At 40.4% G+C, this 19,822-nt stretch overlaps 1 long non-coding RNA gene across 2 annotated transcripts in view; it reads right to left on the bottom strand.

Moving 5' to 3' along the window:
* Positions 1 to 9,881: 9,881 nt before the first annotated feature.
* LOC138748178 (uncharacterized) overlaps positions 9,882 to 19,822 on the bottom strand; it is a 91,753-nt gene continuing 81,812 nt past the window's right edge. The window contains exon 5 of one of the 2 annotated variants that reach the window (XR_011347851.1): positions 9,882 to 10,325. This is a non-coding gene — a long non-coding RNA (uncharacterized lncRNA). Of the gene's footprint in view, positions 10,326 to 16,616; positions 16,897 to 19,822 lie in introns of those variants that run through there. The other variant, XR_011347849.1, reaches the window with a different exon arrangement.

The following is a 19,822-nucleotide window of genomic DNA, read 5'->3' as shown; positions in this document are numbered from 1 at the left end:
TAAACCCAAACAAATGTGGGAGCAAGATCTAAACATAAAGATAAAGAATGAAACATGGGAAAAGCTATGCTCCGGAACTATGAGAAATACAATAAACATGAGGTTACGCATGATACAATATAATTGGTTACACAGGCTAAACACCACGCCCCAAAAGTTAAATAAATGGGACCCAACATTATCAGATAGATGTTTTCGCTGTAAGAAGGAAACGGGAACAACAGTACGTTCAATTTGGGCATGTGAGAAAGTGGAAAAACTTTGGGAAGATCTAAATCAGGTATTAAATAAAATCACAAAAAGCAACATACCAAAAAATCCAGAGATCTCTCTTCTAAATAATATAAGAAGTAAAGAATTTGGCCTCGATTTGGATGGAGCACAAAAAAGATTTATTATGATAGCCTGAGCTGTAGCAAAAAAATGTATTATGTCAACCTGGAAACCAGAAGATAGCCTGAGAATACAGCAATGGTACATAGAAATGAATAAATGTATTCCACTGGAAAAAATAACATATAATTTAAGAAATAACATCACATTATTCGAACAAATTTGGGAACCGTACATGGAACACAACAGAGAAGTCCTACCGCGGACCTCCACCACCTAAAATGACAGAATGAGAAGAAGACGAAATGAACTGACCCAATTTTCTTGTTTATTTTCATTGTGTGATGACATTGTTTAATGGGTTTAATGTATCGTATATGTTCAACGCTGAGTGGGTAGGGAGGGGGTGGGAAGGAGGGAGGGAAGGGAGGGGGGAAAAAGGGGAGAAAATGACACTGTGCATATTCAAGAGGGAAATGTTTATGTGTATTTTGGTCAATATGGTTCATAGTGTGAAAATTTTTTTTAAAATTAAAAAAGAACCTCTGCTATCTCCTCTGACTCCAAGCACACATTTCCACTAATGCACCTGATGGATCCTCTACTCATAAGACTCATCTTCTTGTTCTTCACAATCTTGGTGGGAATGCCTTGGGTTTTCTTAGTCTTGCCCGCCAAGGTTTCTCATGGCCCATTCTAGTTCTATTAAGTCCTTTCTTTAGCTTTTTATTGGCAATCTTGTAATTCTCCAGAGCTCTATCAGTTCCTGTCTGCCAACACCTCTCATAAGCTTTTCTTCTCAACTAAATTTGAACATTCTTTGTGCACCATGGTTTTTTTTCACCTTACCATCCCTTCCCTGACTCAATGAAATATATACTTGTACAAAGCATAATGGAAATGTTCTCTGAACATTTGCTACATTTCTGCCATACTTTGCTCCCAATTTATGCTCCCAGGCTCCTGCCTCATAGCATCATATTTTCTCCTTCCCCAATTAAATATTTTCCCACATTTTCTATTCCTGTTCTTCTCCAGCGCTATGATAAAGGAGAGAGAGTTATGATCAATTTCTCGGAAATTTTCACCCACTAGGAGATCTGACACCTGACTTGGTTAATTTCTCATTATTTTCATTATATTTTCTTCTAGCAATTAATAACATCTGAACATATTGAACAATAAAAAGTGCTAATGGTCAAAAAAGGTGTGTGCAAAGGGATGAGTGGAGGGAGTGGTCCCTGCAGAAGATAGAAAGGGATGGGCTAAATGTGGCTAGTTTTAAGATCCCCTTGCGGCTGGCAGAAATGGTGAAGGAAAGCTGAGTGCATTTTACACTTCTAATAGCCTGTCCAATTGGTACAGATGCCTTCCAGTGCAGGGAGTTTACCTATATCTATGAGGTCTCATACAATATATTGGCAGTCTCGATGATAGAACTTCTGAAAACAGCAGAAAATAAATTCTGGCCATTATGCAGGTTAAACATTTAAATAAGCTGCAATTGGCCAAAGGATTATGCATCGCGGCATAATACTTTCCACAGATCAAAATTTGCCTCACAATACTTCATTCCATGCCAAGGTGATAGCACTGCTTTCATGGCTCTGACATCAATACATACCTCTGCAGAAATCCATGCAATGTTACTGTGTAAAAACAGAAAATGCTGGAAATACATCTCTAGCCCTTTTTTTCACTGGCATCCCAGTTAATTGACCATTCTGTGTCTCTGTTAAAGAAGCTATTTTGCTGTTTCCACTAGGCCACTTTCAACTCTACCTTCTTTCACATTGACCACAAGTCATCCCCAGGGATAGGTGAGTCTACCTTCAACATTTTTGTCCCAAGATGCAACTTGTCCTTTTTTCACTGGATGAATCGGCTCGCTGGTGTCAGCTGATGCCAGAGATGTGAATAAGGGTCAAGGCTCTCTCCCCCAGCGTGATTTTGCATGATTTGATGTCGGTGTGCTGACTGATTTGCTTTCCCACTGGACCCTCAGCTAGTAAATTGGCCAACAATTCTTCTGACAAGGGCCAGTGAAAAAGGGGCTATAGTCAGACAGTATCTGTGGAAAGATGAACAGAATAAAATTGTTTTTGATTTTTATAATGCAACCATAACATGGATTTCAAGACCATTCCCATTTCAAGTCAAGTTCATTGTCATCTGATTGTAAAGTATAACCTGATGAAACAGCATTCTTCAGTTCTCAGTGCAAAATATGCAGACACACAACCAAACATTATACACATGCACATGCAGCACAAGTATTCCTATATATGGATTTTTAAAAAAAACTTTACTATCAGAAGGATGAAATATCCAGAGTGCTGATAGCATAAAAGTCAGAACTTGGAAGTGCTAAGACTGCTACACTGTGACTGAAGCAAAAATATCTCCTGAAAATGTGCAAATTGGCACGTGCCCGCTTACTTTAATATTAGCTCAGAGGAATCAGATGAACTCGATGGAGAGGTATTTCGGAGAAAGCACTTTGTAAAATGCTCTAAAATGTTTGGAATGGTGTCAAATCTGTGAAACTGATTCTAGAAGTCGATCAATAGCATGAAGGAATTCATCTTCATAGACCTTCAGGTGATGGTGCAGTGCTAAGAGAACCTCACTTCTACTTCAGTGCCTAGCTACAGCAATGTCAAGTAAACATAATGGCTGAAGACTATGCGACTTCCACCTAGGTGACTGGGGGAGCAGGTTTTTGCCTCTGTTGAGGCAACAGAGCAGAAGTTTCAGGGGCAACAACCCTGATCTTTGGTGCCTTATTGCTTAAAGTCAGAGAACATTATGCCTGCTTCAAGGTCTTGCAACAACCTTGGTGTACTTCTGAAAATCATAAATTCTGTAGCTCCATCTCATCAAGACTAAATGTGTGCACTCTTGTCTGTCCAAGACAGTCCTAATGGCATTGCAGGAACCAAACTTCTTGTTCTCTTTTAGGGGGTCAGGATCTCTCCTGCAGTTTCTTATGGATTGTTCATGAGTGCATTGAAAAATGTTTCCCCAGACTGTGCCACCCCAATTGGTGTCTAACAATCTGAAGTGCAGCATTGATAGAAATCCAATATGGGGTCTCCGAGAGGACATTTGTATTGCAGACAACAGGCAATTGACGCTAGCCTGGCAGTAGTCATCGAAAAAATACACAACATTGAATGGGATTTCAAAGCTAATATGCATTAGTGATTAGAAGATTATGATTCATTGTCTGAACAATTTTCCTTACCAACTAGATATTCTGTTACATCAATGCTGTGGCTCCATTTGAGGAACCTATGTCATTTAACTGATTTTTGGTTATTAGAATTTACACTGTCACCTACGCAAGATAGTCCCATTATTGCCTTCAGTGTTTTATGGTTGTCATGGAATAAGGTGAATACCCATTTAATTGAAAGGAAATTGCACCTGTTATCATGAGCTGGCAAAACTTTGAGTACCTTTCATGTGTGATTCTTGTCTGAACTGAACATCAAACTTCCATTCATTCATTTGAACAAATCCAATCTTATTTCCATTTTTTATTCTCCTAATTCACAATAACTCCCACCAGAATCGACAACCTACTTACACACTTTGAACATTTTATAATAGTCAATTAATGTCAACCTGTACATTATTGTGATATGGATGGAAAGTGAACACCTGATGGAAACTCCTAATCAGGGGTAGAAAATGCACTCTCTGTCCAGATAGGGGCAGATAATAATAGAATCCAGATCACAGGAGTTGTAAGGTCACAGGTCACTAGCAACACCACTGTTTTTATTAGGTTCTTCTACAGCAAGATTATTTAATTTTAGCAATATTAGTAGACTCATAAAGAAGGTTCAATGACATAATGATAACTTTTGATAGAGACAGTGATTCCTCAGAAGTTCAACAGTGGTACATAGTTGCACCAGGCTAAGTGATCCCCATGACCAAAGTGAGTCGCCATTCAGTGGAGATGCTTTTAAAAATGTAGATGATATCAATTTCATTATTCGATTAAGAGATGCTATATATAAGAAGGCAGGTCATCTTTCACACCCTTTCTAGATGTGCAATAAATGTCAATGGGAAGATTTTGCCAGGACAATTTTCCATCATACATATTGTTATACCAGATGGGCTGCAGCTTAAAAATGAGGTGACCAATATGGTCCTTGATGAAATTAAACAATGATCATTTGCACCTGATAACCCTTTGAATCAGGACATTATCACCATTGCAACCCTGACCTTGCCCAATTAAAGATATCCCCATTGTCCCTGCCTCCCTCCATGAAATTCCAGTTTCTAGTTCATCTAATGATTTCTTTTTCACAGAGATTGCAGTTAACCTGCAGAGTGTTCCTAGATATTCTGTTTTAGTTGATTTCCTATAATGCATTTTTATTATATTTCATCAATTAACTGTGCTAATTTGGATTGACCTCATTGTAAGTATTCTTTTATGTTCTTGACTGTTAGTTTGTATTTGATGAACGTTTGTAAACAGAATGAATTGTTTGCCTTTAGAGTATTCATTCTCATGCTTATTTAAATGTGAAAAGTGAACCTTGGGTAAGCAGAATGAGTCAGACAGGTCAAAATGTCATGAATGATGACATTGACTTGTTTTGAATGGCCTATTGTAATGTTCATAGTACAAATTTGAGAACTTCCATTTATGTTAAGGAAGAAAGTTTATGCCCTTTTAAGCTAAGTAACTTACTTGAAATTTTGACTTTACAGTCTCATGAGATTTATTTGTAATTGATTTAATCCTTCAAATTGAAGGACTACATTCTGAATTACTTGTAACTGAATCACACCATGGAAGATCATTCAGTCTTTGAAGTCCAGATTGTTCAATTTCCTTTCAACAACCTGCTAGCCCTTTCATATCTGTTTTCCCTATCACCTCCAACTTCAACAAAATGTAAATGTATTTTTCAGCATCAATTAAGCTTGGATACATTTCCCAATGTAAAGTTCAAATGGGTTGAGGAGATTGGTTGGCGTGGACAAGTCAGGTTGAAGGGCCAGTTTCCATTCTGTAGAAGTGTATGATTTGACAAACATACACCACACAAATGATAAGATGACTGAGTTCATTAAAAATGCAAAACCCTGCCAGTTGCTTAAACTTAAGTAATCAATGTCAGCCCAGCCATTAAAATGGCTATTTAGTTTATTCTTCCCTCAGTTTGGCTCCTGCCCCAATAGTTTTCATGACTGAATGTAGGGTTTTCAATGGTTCTGCTGGCCCTGAGCATTTGTGACTGACACAACTGGACAAACTGAAGTTTATTTGGCAGCAGTGCGTTTTAACAGCACTATTCTTTTCCAGCTGGGGAAACACTGACTCCCAATCACCCACTGTTTTTAAATGAGGGAACAATGAAAAACCTATTTAAATTCTTTAAGATTCCTGCATCAGCAGTTACATGTAGGGTTTATGCCAAATCAGTGGGAATGCTAATTTTAGGTCTTGAATAATTTTCTGGCATTTGCTGTTTGTACTTGCTATTAATACAATTCTATTTTTATCATTTTTCAGATCATAATCTTTAATGTTTGTGTATTTATTTACAACACAGTGTTGCCCAACCCTGTACATCCTTTTTAGAGGGTGGGAGGAAACCAGAGAACAAGAGGAAAATCCCTGCAGATCACCTTACAGACAGTGCTGGATTCACACTTGGGTCACTTGTATTGTAATTGCATTGCATTAATTCCTAGCTATGCTGCCCAACAATTAATTTAATCAATCTAGACACATTCTCCTTGGCTTGGCTTCGCGGACGAAGATTTATGGAGGGGGTAAAAGTCCACGTCAGCTGCAGGCTCGTTTGTGGCTGACAAGTCCGATGCGGGACAGGCAGACACGGTTGCAGTGGCTGCAGGGGAAAATTGGTTGGTTGGGGTTGGGTGTTGGGTTTTTCCTCCTTTGCCTTTTGTCAGTGAGGTGGGCTCTGCGGTCTTCTTCAAAGGAGGTTGCTGCCCGCCAAACTGTGAGGCGCCAAGATGCACGGTTTGAGGCGTTATCAGCCCACTGGCGGTGGTCAATGTGGCAGGCACCAAGAGATTTCTTTAGGCAGTCCTTGTACCTTTTCTTTGGTGCACCTCTGTCACGGTGGCCAGTGGAGAGCTCGCCATATAACACGATCTTGGGAAGGCGATGGTCCTCCATTCTGGAGATGTGACCCATCCAGCACAGCTGGATCTTCAGCAGCGTGGACTCGATGCTGTCGACCTCTGCCACCTCGAGTACTTCGACGTTAGGGATGAAAGCGCTCCAATGGATGTTGATGATGGAGCGGAGACAACGCTGGTGGAAGCGTTCTAGGAGCCGTAGGTGGTGCCGGTAGAGGACCCATGATTCGGAGCCGAACAGGAGTGTGGGTATGACAACGGCTCTGTATACGCTTATCTTTGTGAGGTTTTTCAGTTGGTTGTTTTTCCAGACTCTTTTGTGTAGTCTTCCAAAGGCGCTATTTGCCTTGGCGAGTCTGTTGTCTATCTCATTGTCGATTCTTGCATCTGATGAAATGGTGCAGCCGAGATAGGTAAACTGGTTGACCGTTTTGAGTTTTGTGTGCCCGATGGAGATGTGGGGGGGCTGGTAGTCATGGTGGGGAGCTGGCTGATGGAGGACCTCAGTTTTCTTCAGGCTGACTTCCAGGCCAAACATTTTGGCAGTTTCCGCAAAGCAGGACGTCAAGCGCTGAAGAGCTGGCTCTGAATGGGCAACTAAAGTGGCATCATCTGCAAAGAGTAGTTCACGGACAAGTTTGTCTTGTGTCTTGGTGTGAGCTTGCAAGCGCCTCAGATTGAAGAGACTGCCACCCGTGCGGTACCGGATGTAAACAGCGTCTTCATTGTTGGGGTCTTTCATGGCTTGGTTCAGCATCATGCTGAAGAAGATTGAAAAGAGGGTTGGTGCGAGAACACAGCCTTGCTTCACGCCATTGTTAATGGAGAAGGGTTCAGAGAGCTCATTGCTGTATCTGACCCGACCTTGTTGGTTTTCGTGCAGTTGGATAATCATGTTGAGGAACTTTGGGGGACATCCGAGGCGCTCTAGTATTTGCCAAAGCCCTTTCCTGCTCACGGTGTCGAAGGCTTTGGTGAGGTCAACAAAGGTGATGTAGAGTCCTTTGTTTTGTTCTCTGCACTTTTCTTGGAGCTGTCTGAAAAGCAACTTGTTTTCATGTTAATTATTATCAGATTAAATATTTTTAAAAGTGCTTGCAGCATTTACAATGAACAAATACAACACAAAAAGATAAACCAGTGTTGACAGAATTCTGAAAGCATGGTTAAAAATGGTCCAAAATACTCAAAAATGTACATTTTAAAGGTGCACACATTACAATATCCCAAGTTTAATAGTCAGAAATAAGAAAAGTAAGATTAAGTACAGAAAAGTCAAACACAAAAGACACACAAAAAAACTAGATTGTAAAAGGGCAACAAGTGTAAGGGCACTTTGAATGCCAATAGTATTCTAAACAAGGACAGTCAACTTGTGGCACAGATCAGTAGAAAGGGGTATAATGTATTCATTATTACATAAATGTGGTTGGAGGGTGGAGATGACTGGGAATTAAAAATCCAAATGCATATAATTCAGAAGGGTAGGCAGAAAGGTAAGGGTTGTAGGGAAGTGGTCTTGACCAAGGATGAGATCAGGACAATAGTGAGAAATGATGTAGGATCTATGGAGGAGAATGTTATATCTATCTGGATTGAGATTAGGAAAAATCACTAGTGGAAGTAGTTGAAAGGCCATTAAATAATAACATTACAGTGGTAGAGGCAATAAACATTCTGTAATTTTAACTTGTACTTAAATTGGGCAAATGAAGTTGATCAAGGCAGTCTTGAGGAGGACTTCCTAGAATTTTATTAGAATGAAACCAGGGTGTCACAGGGATTTGTCCTCTTTGTGGGAAAAAGTAGAAGATCTGCTGATTCTGTAAATAGTGAAATATTGCATGTTGTGCAATGAGTCTTGGGAGTGCTTGTGCATGAATTGTAAAGGAAGGTTTGCAGATAATCGAGACAACAAATGTAATATTAGCTATAGCTAGAAGGATTGAGTTTGAGTTGGGGTGTTCTGCTGCAACAGTACAGGGTACTGTTGAGGTGGCACTTGGAGTAATGAGGGCAATTCACAGCTCCTTAATTGTGGAAGGAAATACTGAATTTAGAAGTGGTGCAGATGAGGCTCACCAGGTTGATTCCAGAGATGAGAGAGGGCTAGCCAATGAGCTAGAATTCAGAAGAATGAGTGGGGATCTTATGGAAACATAAAATTATGAAAGGGAGAGATAGGATTGAGGCAGGAAAGTTGTTTCCTTTGGTTTCTGAGATTAGAACTAAGGGACATAGCTTCAAGAATTGGGGTGTATATTTAGGATGGAGATGAGGAGGAACTTAGAGGCTAGTGAATCTATGGAATTCTCTGCCTAAGGAAGCAGTAGAGGTTGCCTCACTAAACCTATTTCAGACAGATTTTTGCATAATTGGGAATTGAGGGTTGGGGGGAGGAGGGGTGAAGGTAGGTAGATGGAGCTGAGTCCACGGTTAATGGTGGAGCAGGCTTGATAGGCCAGACAGCTTAGTCCTGCTCCTAATCCTTGTGTTCCATCATCTATTTGCCTCCACAGATGCTGTTTGATCCATTGTGTACCTCCCACAGTTTTTAGTGCATAAAGAATAGCCACTTTAACCTTCATAACCATGCCATTTGGGTATGACACCAAAAATGTTTGTCAGGTGCCAAAGCCGCTGCACATTTGGCATAGCGGATAGTACAATGCCATTACAGCACCAGCGATTGGGACCAGGATTCGAATCCTGTGCTGTCTGTAAGAATTGGTATGTTCTCCCCATGTCTGTGTGGTTTTCCCACCGTAGGCTAATTGGACAGCACAGATTAGTGGGCAGAAATGGCTTGTTATTGTGCTGTAAGGCTGTTTATATATAAAAAAATTAACATTTAAATTTAAAATATTAAAAAGCCATGACTCCAGCTTTAGGGTTGTTGACTTCCAGAGGCATTAAAAAACTATTAATAATGAATTAATGATTAAATTAAATTGAAAATGTAGACAAAAATTAGATAATTTAAAGCATCCAGTAGTGGACCTGGAGCTCATCCATCAAGTACAGGATGTATATATTCATACTCGGAGCTTGATGATGGCAATAATGATGTAAATGCTGGCAGTTCCATGCAATTTCTGGCTCATTGCCATTTGTACAGAACAGAAATGTATGAGATTGGGGCTTCAAGTACTGATGTGTTTGCATAGCTGGTTGGCCAACAGGGAATGAAAAATGTGGCAGCTAGTTGCTGTTGGTGTCACAGGGTTCAGAATTTGGTCCTCTAATATTTACAATTATATATGACTGATTTCATGGAATCAGGTATTCCTTCATTACACTCCATCCCTTCCACTTATGGAATGCAAAATACACTTGTTTTGATACATTTCCAATTCCATTGAAAGTTTATTTACTTGAAAAGTTAACTACTTCTCCTCCCATGGATGTTGACTGACCTGCTGAGCTCCCATCTCATTGTCTTTTCTTACTTGGGTTTTGTGAATCAGTGCAGTTGTAGGAAAGTGGCTGAAATTATTGCCAGACTGACTGAAGTCTGGGTTAATTCATATAGTCACCATTATGAAAGAATGTATGGAAGGCAGTGAGACTATTTGATTCATAAAGCCCTTTTAGACTGCAAAGCTGCAGTATCTCCATAGATATGACCCGTCTTGGGAAGCCAGCATGCCTGTTCACGCTGAATGCAAAAAGCCGGCCCTATGAGATGTGTCACACTGCAAGCCGGCTTCCTGAAGCAAAAGATATGGGATGTAAAACATGTGCCCAGAGGTGCCACTGCTGCACAGTCAAAATAAATTTGAATTTCCTGCACTTTTGCCATAGGCTGAAGATGTCATCACGATGTCATCAGTCCTTCCTGTTTCGACCTGTCAAGACAGGAATACCATTTTAGATTGGTCATGGAGCATGACACTCTACTGCTGGTAGTACCCCTCTTGGAGTATTGAAGGTGAGTGAGTTTAGATACCCCTCCCCCCTCCTATCTACCTTGGGTTTTTTGTACACAGACCTTGAAGGCAGAGAAAATCCAGCTTTCAAGCTGTGTGTAAAAGGCACACAGTACTGAGTGCCAAGTCATGTCCACAAACCAGTGTGGTTGAATACAACCTTGGGTTGTTCATCCTCCAAGCTCAGTCTGATGGCACAAGGATTGAAGCTGAAATAAAGTGCCAAAAGAAGGCACTGCAACAGTCATTTTGCAGCAGAGGCGATTAAACCACTTCAGGAGGATCCTTCATCAGAGGAAGTGGTAGTGAATTACAACATTCAAAAAACACATGGACAGGTACATCGAGAGGAAAGGGTGAGAGGGATGTGGGCCAAATACTGAGAAACAGAACAAATTCAAATGGGCAAATTTATCAGCAATATCAAGTTGGTCCAAAGGGCTTAATTCCATGCTATTTCCATGGAAATAAAACCCCTGGTATCCAGCACAGGGACTGGTAAATGCCGGATAAGTGAATTTTGTGGTTGCTTGAGGTTGTATATTGTTTGGATTGTCAAACTGACTGCTAGGGGTGCCAATTTTAACTCATTCATTTTACCTATTTTCAGTGATTTTTTTTTTCTGGTTGTTTGAATTCTGGATAACTGAGATTTTATTGTATATTTGTTTTCTGCACTTCTTTCAATAGCTTTTGAGTTTTTAGCTATAAATATGAGTGACACCATTTAATTTGGAAGTACTCAGCTGAAGGAATGGGGCCTTTCAATTCAGGAGGTAGGAGGAGAGGGTTGAGGTAGCTCTTTGACAGGAAAAGGAAGGGAAAATGGTGGAGAACTAGAGGAAAGGAGTCCAAAAAACAGGGAAAGGGAGAGACTCTCATGAGGGGATTAATAGAAATTGGGTCAATGTTGATGCTGTCTGGCTGAAGACTGCCAAAATGGAATACAAGATGTTGTTCCTCCAATTTGCAGGTGGCCTTGGCTTAGTAGAACACGAGGTCAGAGATAGTCATGTAGTGTGGTAACGGGGTGTGGAATTGAAATAGTTGATCACTGAGAGGTCATTGCTATTGTAGCAGGTGCTCAATGAAATGATCTTCCAGTCTGCACCTAGTCTCACCAAGCATGTAGCTTGATCTGCAGGGCATGCTTGGGGCCTTGAAGGGTGGTGAGGGAGGAGGTGTGGGTCCATGTGTGGTATTTCTTGCCGTCACAGGACTAAGTACCACAGAGGCAATTTGTGGGAAGGGATGTGGAGGCAGTGGTCCTAACAGAAAGGGAGAGGGGAAGGCAATTGGTGGTGGGATCTCTTTGTAGGTGGCAGAAGTTGTGGAGGATATTATGTTGAATGCAGAGGCTAGTGGGGTGGAGTCCTCTCTTTGTAGTTTTCTTGCTACTTCCCATTCCCCCTGTGAGCCCCCGTCCCTTATCCACCTATTACCTCTTGCTTGTAGGACTGTGCTCCTCCCCTGCCTCTCTTCTCCCCCATTTTGTTCAGGCACCTGTCTACATTTTGCTCACACCTTGATGAATGGCTCAAGCCTGAAATTTTTGTTTTCCATCTTTTTCTTTGTTATTATAATGCACACTGTTTGACCTGCTGAGTTTCTCCAGCATTGTTTTTTTCACTTCAATTACAGTGGCTCCAGATTTTTGTGTTTTATTCAGTTGTTGTCTTGAGTTTGCATGGTCTCCATGTGGCAGTGTGGGATTAATTTGAGCACTCTGGTCTCCTACACCCCAGAGTTGGTAGGCTAATTGGCTCTTTAACATTGTCTCAGTGTGGGCTAGATGCCAAAAGAATCAAAAGGTTAAGTTGATTTAGAAGAGAATAAGTTGCAGGGGTGTGGACTTACAAGATCATTAGTATTGGGCCTTGTTTGCAGTGCTATGCTGAGAGCCAAATAAAACAGAAATTATCTCCCCTTGTGCCATAATAAGTATAAAATGTGATTTTATTGTTTTGAAGCTGGAGAAAAGGTCTTCTTTCAGAGGACTGAAAGATAGATTTAAAAGAGACAGCTGACAGAGATGAATCCTGCAAGAATCAATGATATGTCAGCAGTATCATGTGGCATTCCTTCCTTCTTCCCTGAAGGAGTGGTAACTATGTTTGACTTCCAGGAGTACAGGAGGTTGGACCTTTATTGGTCTTGCTGCTTTGAAAAATATGCTGATACATTAAACCCCTGGTATCGGCACCTATGGGGATTGTAGATGCTGGATAAGTGTATTTTCCGGTTGCTTGAAACTTACTCTTACAATGCCTAACTAATACACCTGCATTAAGAATAAACAGTTTTAAAGACAAAAGTACTGTACTTACAGTAAACAATCTTCACTTGCATGAATATATAAACCTTAAAGAATTTTATTTATTTTCAATAATTTTTTTAAAACCTTTAACCATTGCTGCATCTTCAGGTAGCTCCCCTCCACGGAGCTGCTTGAAAGATGAACAGTCAGATGATAATTAATTAACGTCTACCTTCCCCCAAATTCACAGATAAAGCCTCTGACTGTGGCAAATGGTATCAAGCATGGATAAGGAGACACTTTAGGGAAGTCACCCCAACAGCAAGTAGCATCTACCAGCTCTTCATCTTGGGCACGCCATTGCTGTTGCACACAACTTTATTCAAACAGCTGTTGTGAACAAAGCACTCCACTGCCTGAATATATCAATATTCATCAGACTTAACACGTACTGAGAGAACAGCAGTCTAAACTCTTTTTAAAAAAAAAAAAAAAAAAAAATGTCATTATCGTCATCAGATGCAGGCAATGGCAAGGGAGTAAATTTCGGATTTCCTGAAGAACTTTATCTTGAAAGTTGTTTTGGCATTATCTTTGCTCATTTGAAGTATCTTGAGAGCAGGCCTCACTTCTTATCCTGCATGGAGCATGGGTTGCAAAAGAAACCCTTAATCTTATCTTTCTCACTCTCTGAAAGGGTCCTGAAGGGTCTCAGGCACTGAAGGTGCTCTGATCTGGTTTAGAACTGAAACTTGGGTGGCTGATGGTTTGGACTGGAGTCTGTTTGGCTGTGGAGGCTGTGGGAGTGCTGGAGGTGGGTCCACAGACACTGTGACTCGGGACTCTTTTTGCTTCTCTTTCTCTTATAATTGGAAGCGCCGCACAAAGCTCATGGCGACTTTGTCTGCCGTAAGGCAAATAAAAGTTGAAGTATATCATGCATATTACATTTATAATGTTTTATTACTTGACTAAAAGGAACCTTGAACCTCCTTTCTAGATGACCATGTTTGCTCTACATTCAATAGAAAACACACAAAAAATCAGTGGCTTTTGCAACAGAGAGAATAATTGACAGGAAATTAGATAACTTATGAAATGTTAACAATGAAGGCATTCTTCTCTCAGCAGGACTTGCCTGAGTACAAGTCAGCTGAGAGAAAGAAGTGAAAAGCTACACCTATTACAAGAAAGGAAAGCTTGCAGCAGAGACATGTCAAAAATGTGATCTTTTCAGGTGCAAGCCAACTAGTCATTTAGGTTAGAGTTGCTAGAAGAAATCAATGCACATCTCATGAGCTTTTTTCCCCAATATGAAATTATTCACCTTGGTAGCAAGCATGGAAAAGCAAAACATTTTTAAAAAGCTAAGAAATTGAAAAAAATTGGTGTTCAGAGCAAGCTGCAAGTTCTTGTATATAAATTTCTGAATGTTAACATGAAGTTAGTGAGCAATTGGGAAGGCAATGGATTTGCTGATCTTTATTGCCAGACAATATAATGATAATAAGTTTATTGCCATAAACACGTACATAAGCACCAAAATTCGTACTTGCCGTAGAAGAACAGATACTGTATATAAAAAAAATACAAAAACAACAATTGTTCACTTGATTGAATTTAAAAAAGAGGCAATACATAAAATTGAGATGATAAATATTCAGTTATCCTCATGCAAAAAAAGTTACTTTGTGAAAGTACAGACAATCCTGTCTGCTCTGAAGTTTTATATTTCTAACTGCTACTAAGACATCAACTGTTTTGACTTCACTGCTACCCACACTCACTCTAATCTCTCTCCCTCAGAATGCCTTGCCCTCTTCTCTCTCTGCACCAATCCCAACCTTATTATCAAACCTGTAGTCAAGGGAGGTGATGTTATGGTCTTGTGCACTGACCTCCATCTGGCTGAAGCCAGATGACAACTCTCAGACACTTCCTCGTCAACAGGACTCCACCAAAACTCATAATATCACTGTCTCGCGCACTATATCTGAACTCATTACCAGTCATCTTCCTGACACAGCCTCTGACTTTATTGTTTCCCATCCCCATACTGCCTGGTTCAACCTCCTACCTAAGATTCACAAACCCAGTTGACCCATGCCATGACTACCCCTTTGACTTGGAGAAAGTGAGAAGTCAAAGGAGAAGTTATTGAAGATGAGGACAATTTTTCCCAGTTGGAGGAGGGTGGTGGAGGGACACTGAGTGGGTCTGTAGTTGAAGAAATGAAGATCTTCTAAGCCTTCAGGGAATGGAAAGGTATAGTGATTCAACATCCATGATGAAAATGTGGCTGTTGAGTTCAGGGAACTGGAAGTTGAAGTGATGTAGGTGGGGAAGGACTAGACCAGGGGAACAAGATGGAATCGAGGTAAGTGGATACAGTTTGGTGAGGCAGGAGCATGCGGAAATGATTCACATCTGCCATGGCCCCCTTTGCCCCCATGCTCAACAAGGATATGATTCCCCTTGTCCTCCTCTATCAACCCACTGGCATTCAACGTAAGATCCTCTGGCATTTCCTCCACGTACTACATGATTCCACTATCAGATACATTTTCCACTCTCCTCCCCTTTCTGCCTTCCACAGGGATTGCTCCTTCTGTGACTAGCCAGCTGAGTGGTGTCGCAACAACAATCTTGCAATCAATGTTAGCAAAACTAAAGAGATGATTGTGGACTTCAGGAGGAAATCCGGAGAACACGAACTAGTCCTCACCAAGGGGGTGTGCAGTGGAGAGGGTCAAGAATTTCAAATTTCTGGGTGTCAACATCTCTGAAGATCTTTCCTCGAGCCTCTGTGTTGAATCAATCACAGAAAGAAAGCTTACCAATCAAACTTTGAGGAGTTTGAGGAGATTTGTTGCATCACCAAAGACTCTCAGAAACTTGTACAGGTGTACCATAGAGACTATTCTGGGAGGTTGCATCACTGGTATGGAAGTACCAATGCTCTGGACAAGAAAAATACTCCAGAGGGTTGTTAACTCAGCTTGTGACATTATGGGCACCAGTCTTCATTCCATCGAGGATTTCTACAAGAGGCAGTCTTTAAAAAATCAGCCTCTATCCTCCAGGACCCCTACTGCTCAGGTCATGCCCTCTTCACTCTGCTACTATCAGGAAAAAGGTATAGGAGTCTGAAGATGAGCACTCAGTTACACAAGGACAACTACTTCTCCTCTGCCATCAGATTCCTGAATGAACAATGAACCATAGACACTGCCTTGCACTATTTTTATTTGTATTGTAAAGGTGGTTTCTATAAATGTTTGCACTATTGATGCTTGCGCAAAACAACAAATTTTGTGACACATTCATAACAATAAATTCTGATTCTGTGACTCCCTCATCCACTCTTCCCTTCCCTCTAATCTCCCCCTTGGCACCTACCCTGGTGACAGTTGTGTGTCACTTGTGGCTGCACTTGCACCCATACTTCCTTCTTCATGATATTTTGGCACTCCAAATTGACCTTCCAGGTGAGGCAACACTTCAGTCATGAATCACTTACTGCACCCGGTACTCCCTTTGTTGTTTCCTCTACATTGGAGAGACTGGATGCAGACTGGGTTCAGAACCTTGGCTCTGTCCACTGAAATACCAGGGACGTCGCAGAGGCAACCCATTTCAGTTCCCTGTCCCCTTCCCGTGCCGACAAGTCTGTTCATGGTCTCATGCACTGATGGATTGGTGATGCCTATAACTTGGATGAACCGCACTTCATATTCCATTTGGTGGGTACCCTCCAACTGAATAACATGAACTTTTATTTCTCTGGTTTCCATTAGGCCCTCCCTTAACCCTATTACTCCTTTCCTGTAGTTTTTTCTCTCTCTTTCTCTTCCTCTCTATTTCCTTTCCCCCAGCTCTGCATTCACAGAGCCACCCTGTTCCCTGATCATTGCTCACCTTTCAGTCCTCTCTTGACCTCCTATCCATGTCCACATCACCTTTTGTCTGTTGCTCTGTACTCCTCTCCCTGTGCTTCCTTCCCATCAACCCAGCTTTTTTATTCAGTTGCCTCCCTGCTTGTTGCTCATACCTTGAATAAGGGCTCAGAGCTGAAACGTTGGTTATATGTCAGCACCTCATATGGATGCTGTGAGACCTGCTGAGTTCCTCCAGCATTTTGGTGCCTTTACGTTAATCACAGTGCCTGCAGGCTTTTGTGTTTCCGACAATCCTTTTGGAGCAGTCCATGGTTGGTGTTCAAGATTCTAATAGCTGTTGGAAAGATGATGGTATATGTATAAGAATGATGCCTAACTTCAAATTGACCTTGGTCACAGTTGAGACTATATGTGCCATATGGTGTACAGTCTGCTCTCTTTTGGTAAGGTAGGATATATTGTGATCAAAAGTGGAAAAGAAGGCGCAACAGTGATTCAACACATGGGTTTTTTGGGTAGGAAATTAAATTTTAGTAGGAGAGACAAGAAAGAGTAGCCTGATAATCTCCCCAATTTAGAAGAATAAACAATGATGTCAATTTTATTGGAGGCTTGATGAAGTAGATGGAGGGATCATTGTTGCTGCAGCATTGATGTCTCGAAGCAAGGATTACTGTCTCAAAATAGGGGTTGGCCATTATTGACTAAAATGAAAAGAACTTCATCCAGAGGATACTAAATCTTTACACTTATTAACGGATGATAATTACAGGGATTCAATCACTTCATATATTTAAGATGGAGATTGAAACACGATAGGCTGCAGACGCTGTGCTGGTAGTAAACCCACCAAGATGCTGGAGGAACTCGACCAGTCTTTTCAGCATCTACAGGAGACAAAGATCTATTGCTGACATCTCGGGTCTGAGCCCTTCTTAGAGCAAGTAGAGAATGACAGATTTTTGAATATTGATAGGATCAAGGAATATGGGATTAAAACAAAGAGATGACAATGTGTTGTAGAAAATCAGACCTAATATTGTATGGCAGAGGAGGAAAGAAAAGGAAGTGTTGGCCTGTTCATACTTTCATTCATTATGCTCTTAACATTTAAATAGTATGTAATTAAATAGTTGATCATTTGTAAAGTAAGTTTGATCTTGTCTGTCACTTGAATATGCTTGTTTGAATTGCTAGTTTATGTAGTTTCTTTTGTACATATAAAGTAGAAATATGATAGTGTTAGGGACCCCAAAACCCAGCAGCAATAGATATTCACCAAGACAAATGGTTACTTAAACAAGTTACTTTTAATGATCTTTAAACATGAAAACAGAATCACACTTTAACTTGTCACTATTGACTTAACTAACCTAACTTAACCCCCTTCTAATTCTAAGCCCACATGTATGTAATGTGTGTGTAAGTTCAGAAAAGTTCTTTGGTTCACAGTCCAATCTCACTTCTCATTCCTCCAAGTCCACTGGTTCCAGACAATTCATATACTGTGCACCGAATTTAACATTTATAAAGGTCACCAGGCTTTCATGCTTGAAAGTTAAATGGTTACTGCTCAGGATGGTTCTTGCCGGTTTTCAGAGATTTGTTGTTCCAGGACATCCACAACTGATTCATTTTTAATCAGCCACTTCAGTGTCTTGCTGATGAAACTTGCCCCCTCAGGGTTCTCCAGATGATAACTTCTTTCAGGTCACAACAGAATTCCTTTTTGTTTCTGTTTCCAAGTGAAACATTAGGCAGCCAGTCCTTTCCTTGCATAAACTACAAGGGCTTTGACCAGGCTGAACAAAGCACTGACAACCCCGTCTTGCAAATGGGGTTTTCCACAAGCTTTCCAGCTTGTCCTGTTCCAATTTCAGCTGCTGTTGCTGGCTGTAATACTGTTCTCCCTCTCCCAAACAAATCACCCTCTTAGAACAGCCCCAGACGATCTGTGGCTCCGACAAGATCTTTCATCTGTTGTCTTTTTGTAAACAACAATCTATTAGTGAAGTCTCGGGCACTCTCCAAAGCTCTTGCAAAGGCTGTGGGGCTGATATGTCTAGCATTAGCAGAGCTCCAGTATTTCAAATAAGATCTGTTTTAAAGTGTTTGTCTCTGACCTACTCTAACAAACATTTCCCAATTTATCTTCCAAAAACATATCTATATACTCTGTCTCAATAGGAACAATTTAATTGCTGCTATATTGGTTTTGATACATGACTCATTACTTTAGAACTTCATCGTCACGATGATCTTGTTGGTATTTAATTCATAACTACGTGGTTAAAATGCTCTAGGTTATAAAGTAAGTCCACTTGAAACTAAACCATTTAAATGCTGCATTGTGGCAATTTATCAACTGACAATTATTCCCACATTAAAACTTTAGTTTCCAAAGACATTGGCCAGATATCTCGATGGGCTCCCCAGGTTTGTCAGACTCCCCTGGAATGGAAGGTTGTGAGAATTGTGCAACAATAACATATTTGTACGCGCTGTAGTCTCATTCATCATTGGAGTCATGTGACCTGGAGTATTTTTGAGTTTACTTTTTGTCATAATGGTTTGTATAATATTGTTCACTAAGAACTAAAGCCAAATAATGTTGAAGCTGGAAATCTGAAATATGATTGCAAAATGTACCAACAGTATTTTTGTTTTCAAGTTTGTGGATGATTATGTAAGACATGAGGTAGAGTTAACTCTATCTTCTGTACTAAATATTAATTTCCAACTATTTTACATCTATCTATAGTTGTTGAGATTATGAGAAAGGACTGGGTCAACTGAAAACCATGCAGTGTGGTTATCCACTAAATTTACAAAGGAATCTGTATGAAGATCTAACTGAGATATATAAAAGATCTAGACTGTTAACAGGAAGAATATTTTTCATTTGGTACAGCTAATGAACTAGGAGATATATTTAAGTTAATTAGTTGAAGAATTAGAGGAGATTTGTGGATTTTTTTTTTGAGATCACATTTAACTCACTAAACTTTGATTAAAATAACCCTCAGCAGTCTTGGTACCCTCACACATAAAAGACTGATTAATTTGATTTCCCATTTTCCATGAGGAACCAACAGGTAGTGAGGTGAAGAAAATTTTGAAAGAGCTGGAGTGTATAAATTGAACAACCTGAATCCCTATAATCCTGCTGTCCACAAAACTTTAGAGTTTGTAGAACAGTGGTGAGGAAGAAGTGCTGGGTATAGCAAAATTGGTTGTGTAACTTGTCAAATTTAATTGAA

Source organism: Narcine bancroftii, chromosome 13, assembly GCF_036971445.1.
Source record: "Narcine bancroftii isolate sNarBan1 chromosome 13, sNarBan1.hap1, whole genome shotgun sequence".
Lineage (NCBI taxonomy): Eukaryota > Metazoa > Chordata > Chondrichthyes > Torpediniformes > Narcinidae > Narcine > Narcine bancroftii.
Note: the sequence above shows the minus strand (reverse complement) of the source record. Positions and strands in the feature narration are given on the sequence as shown.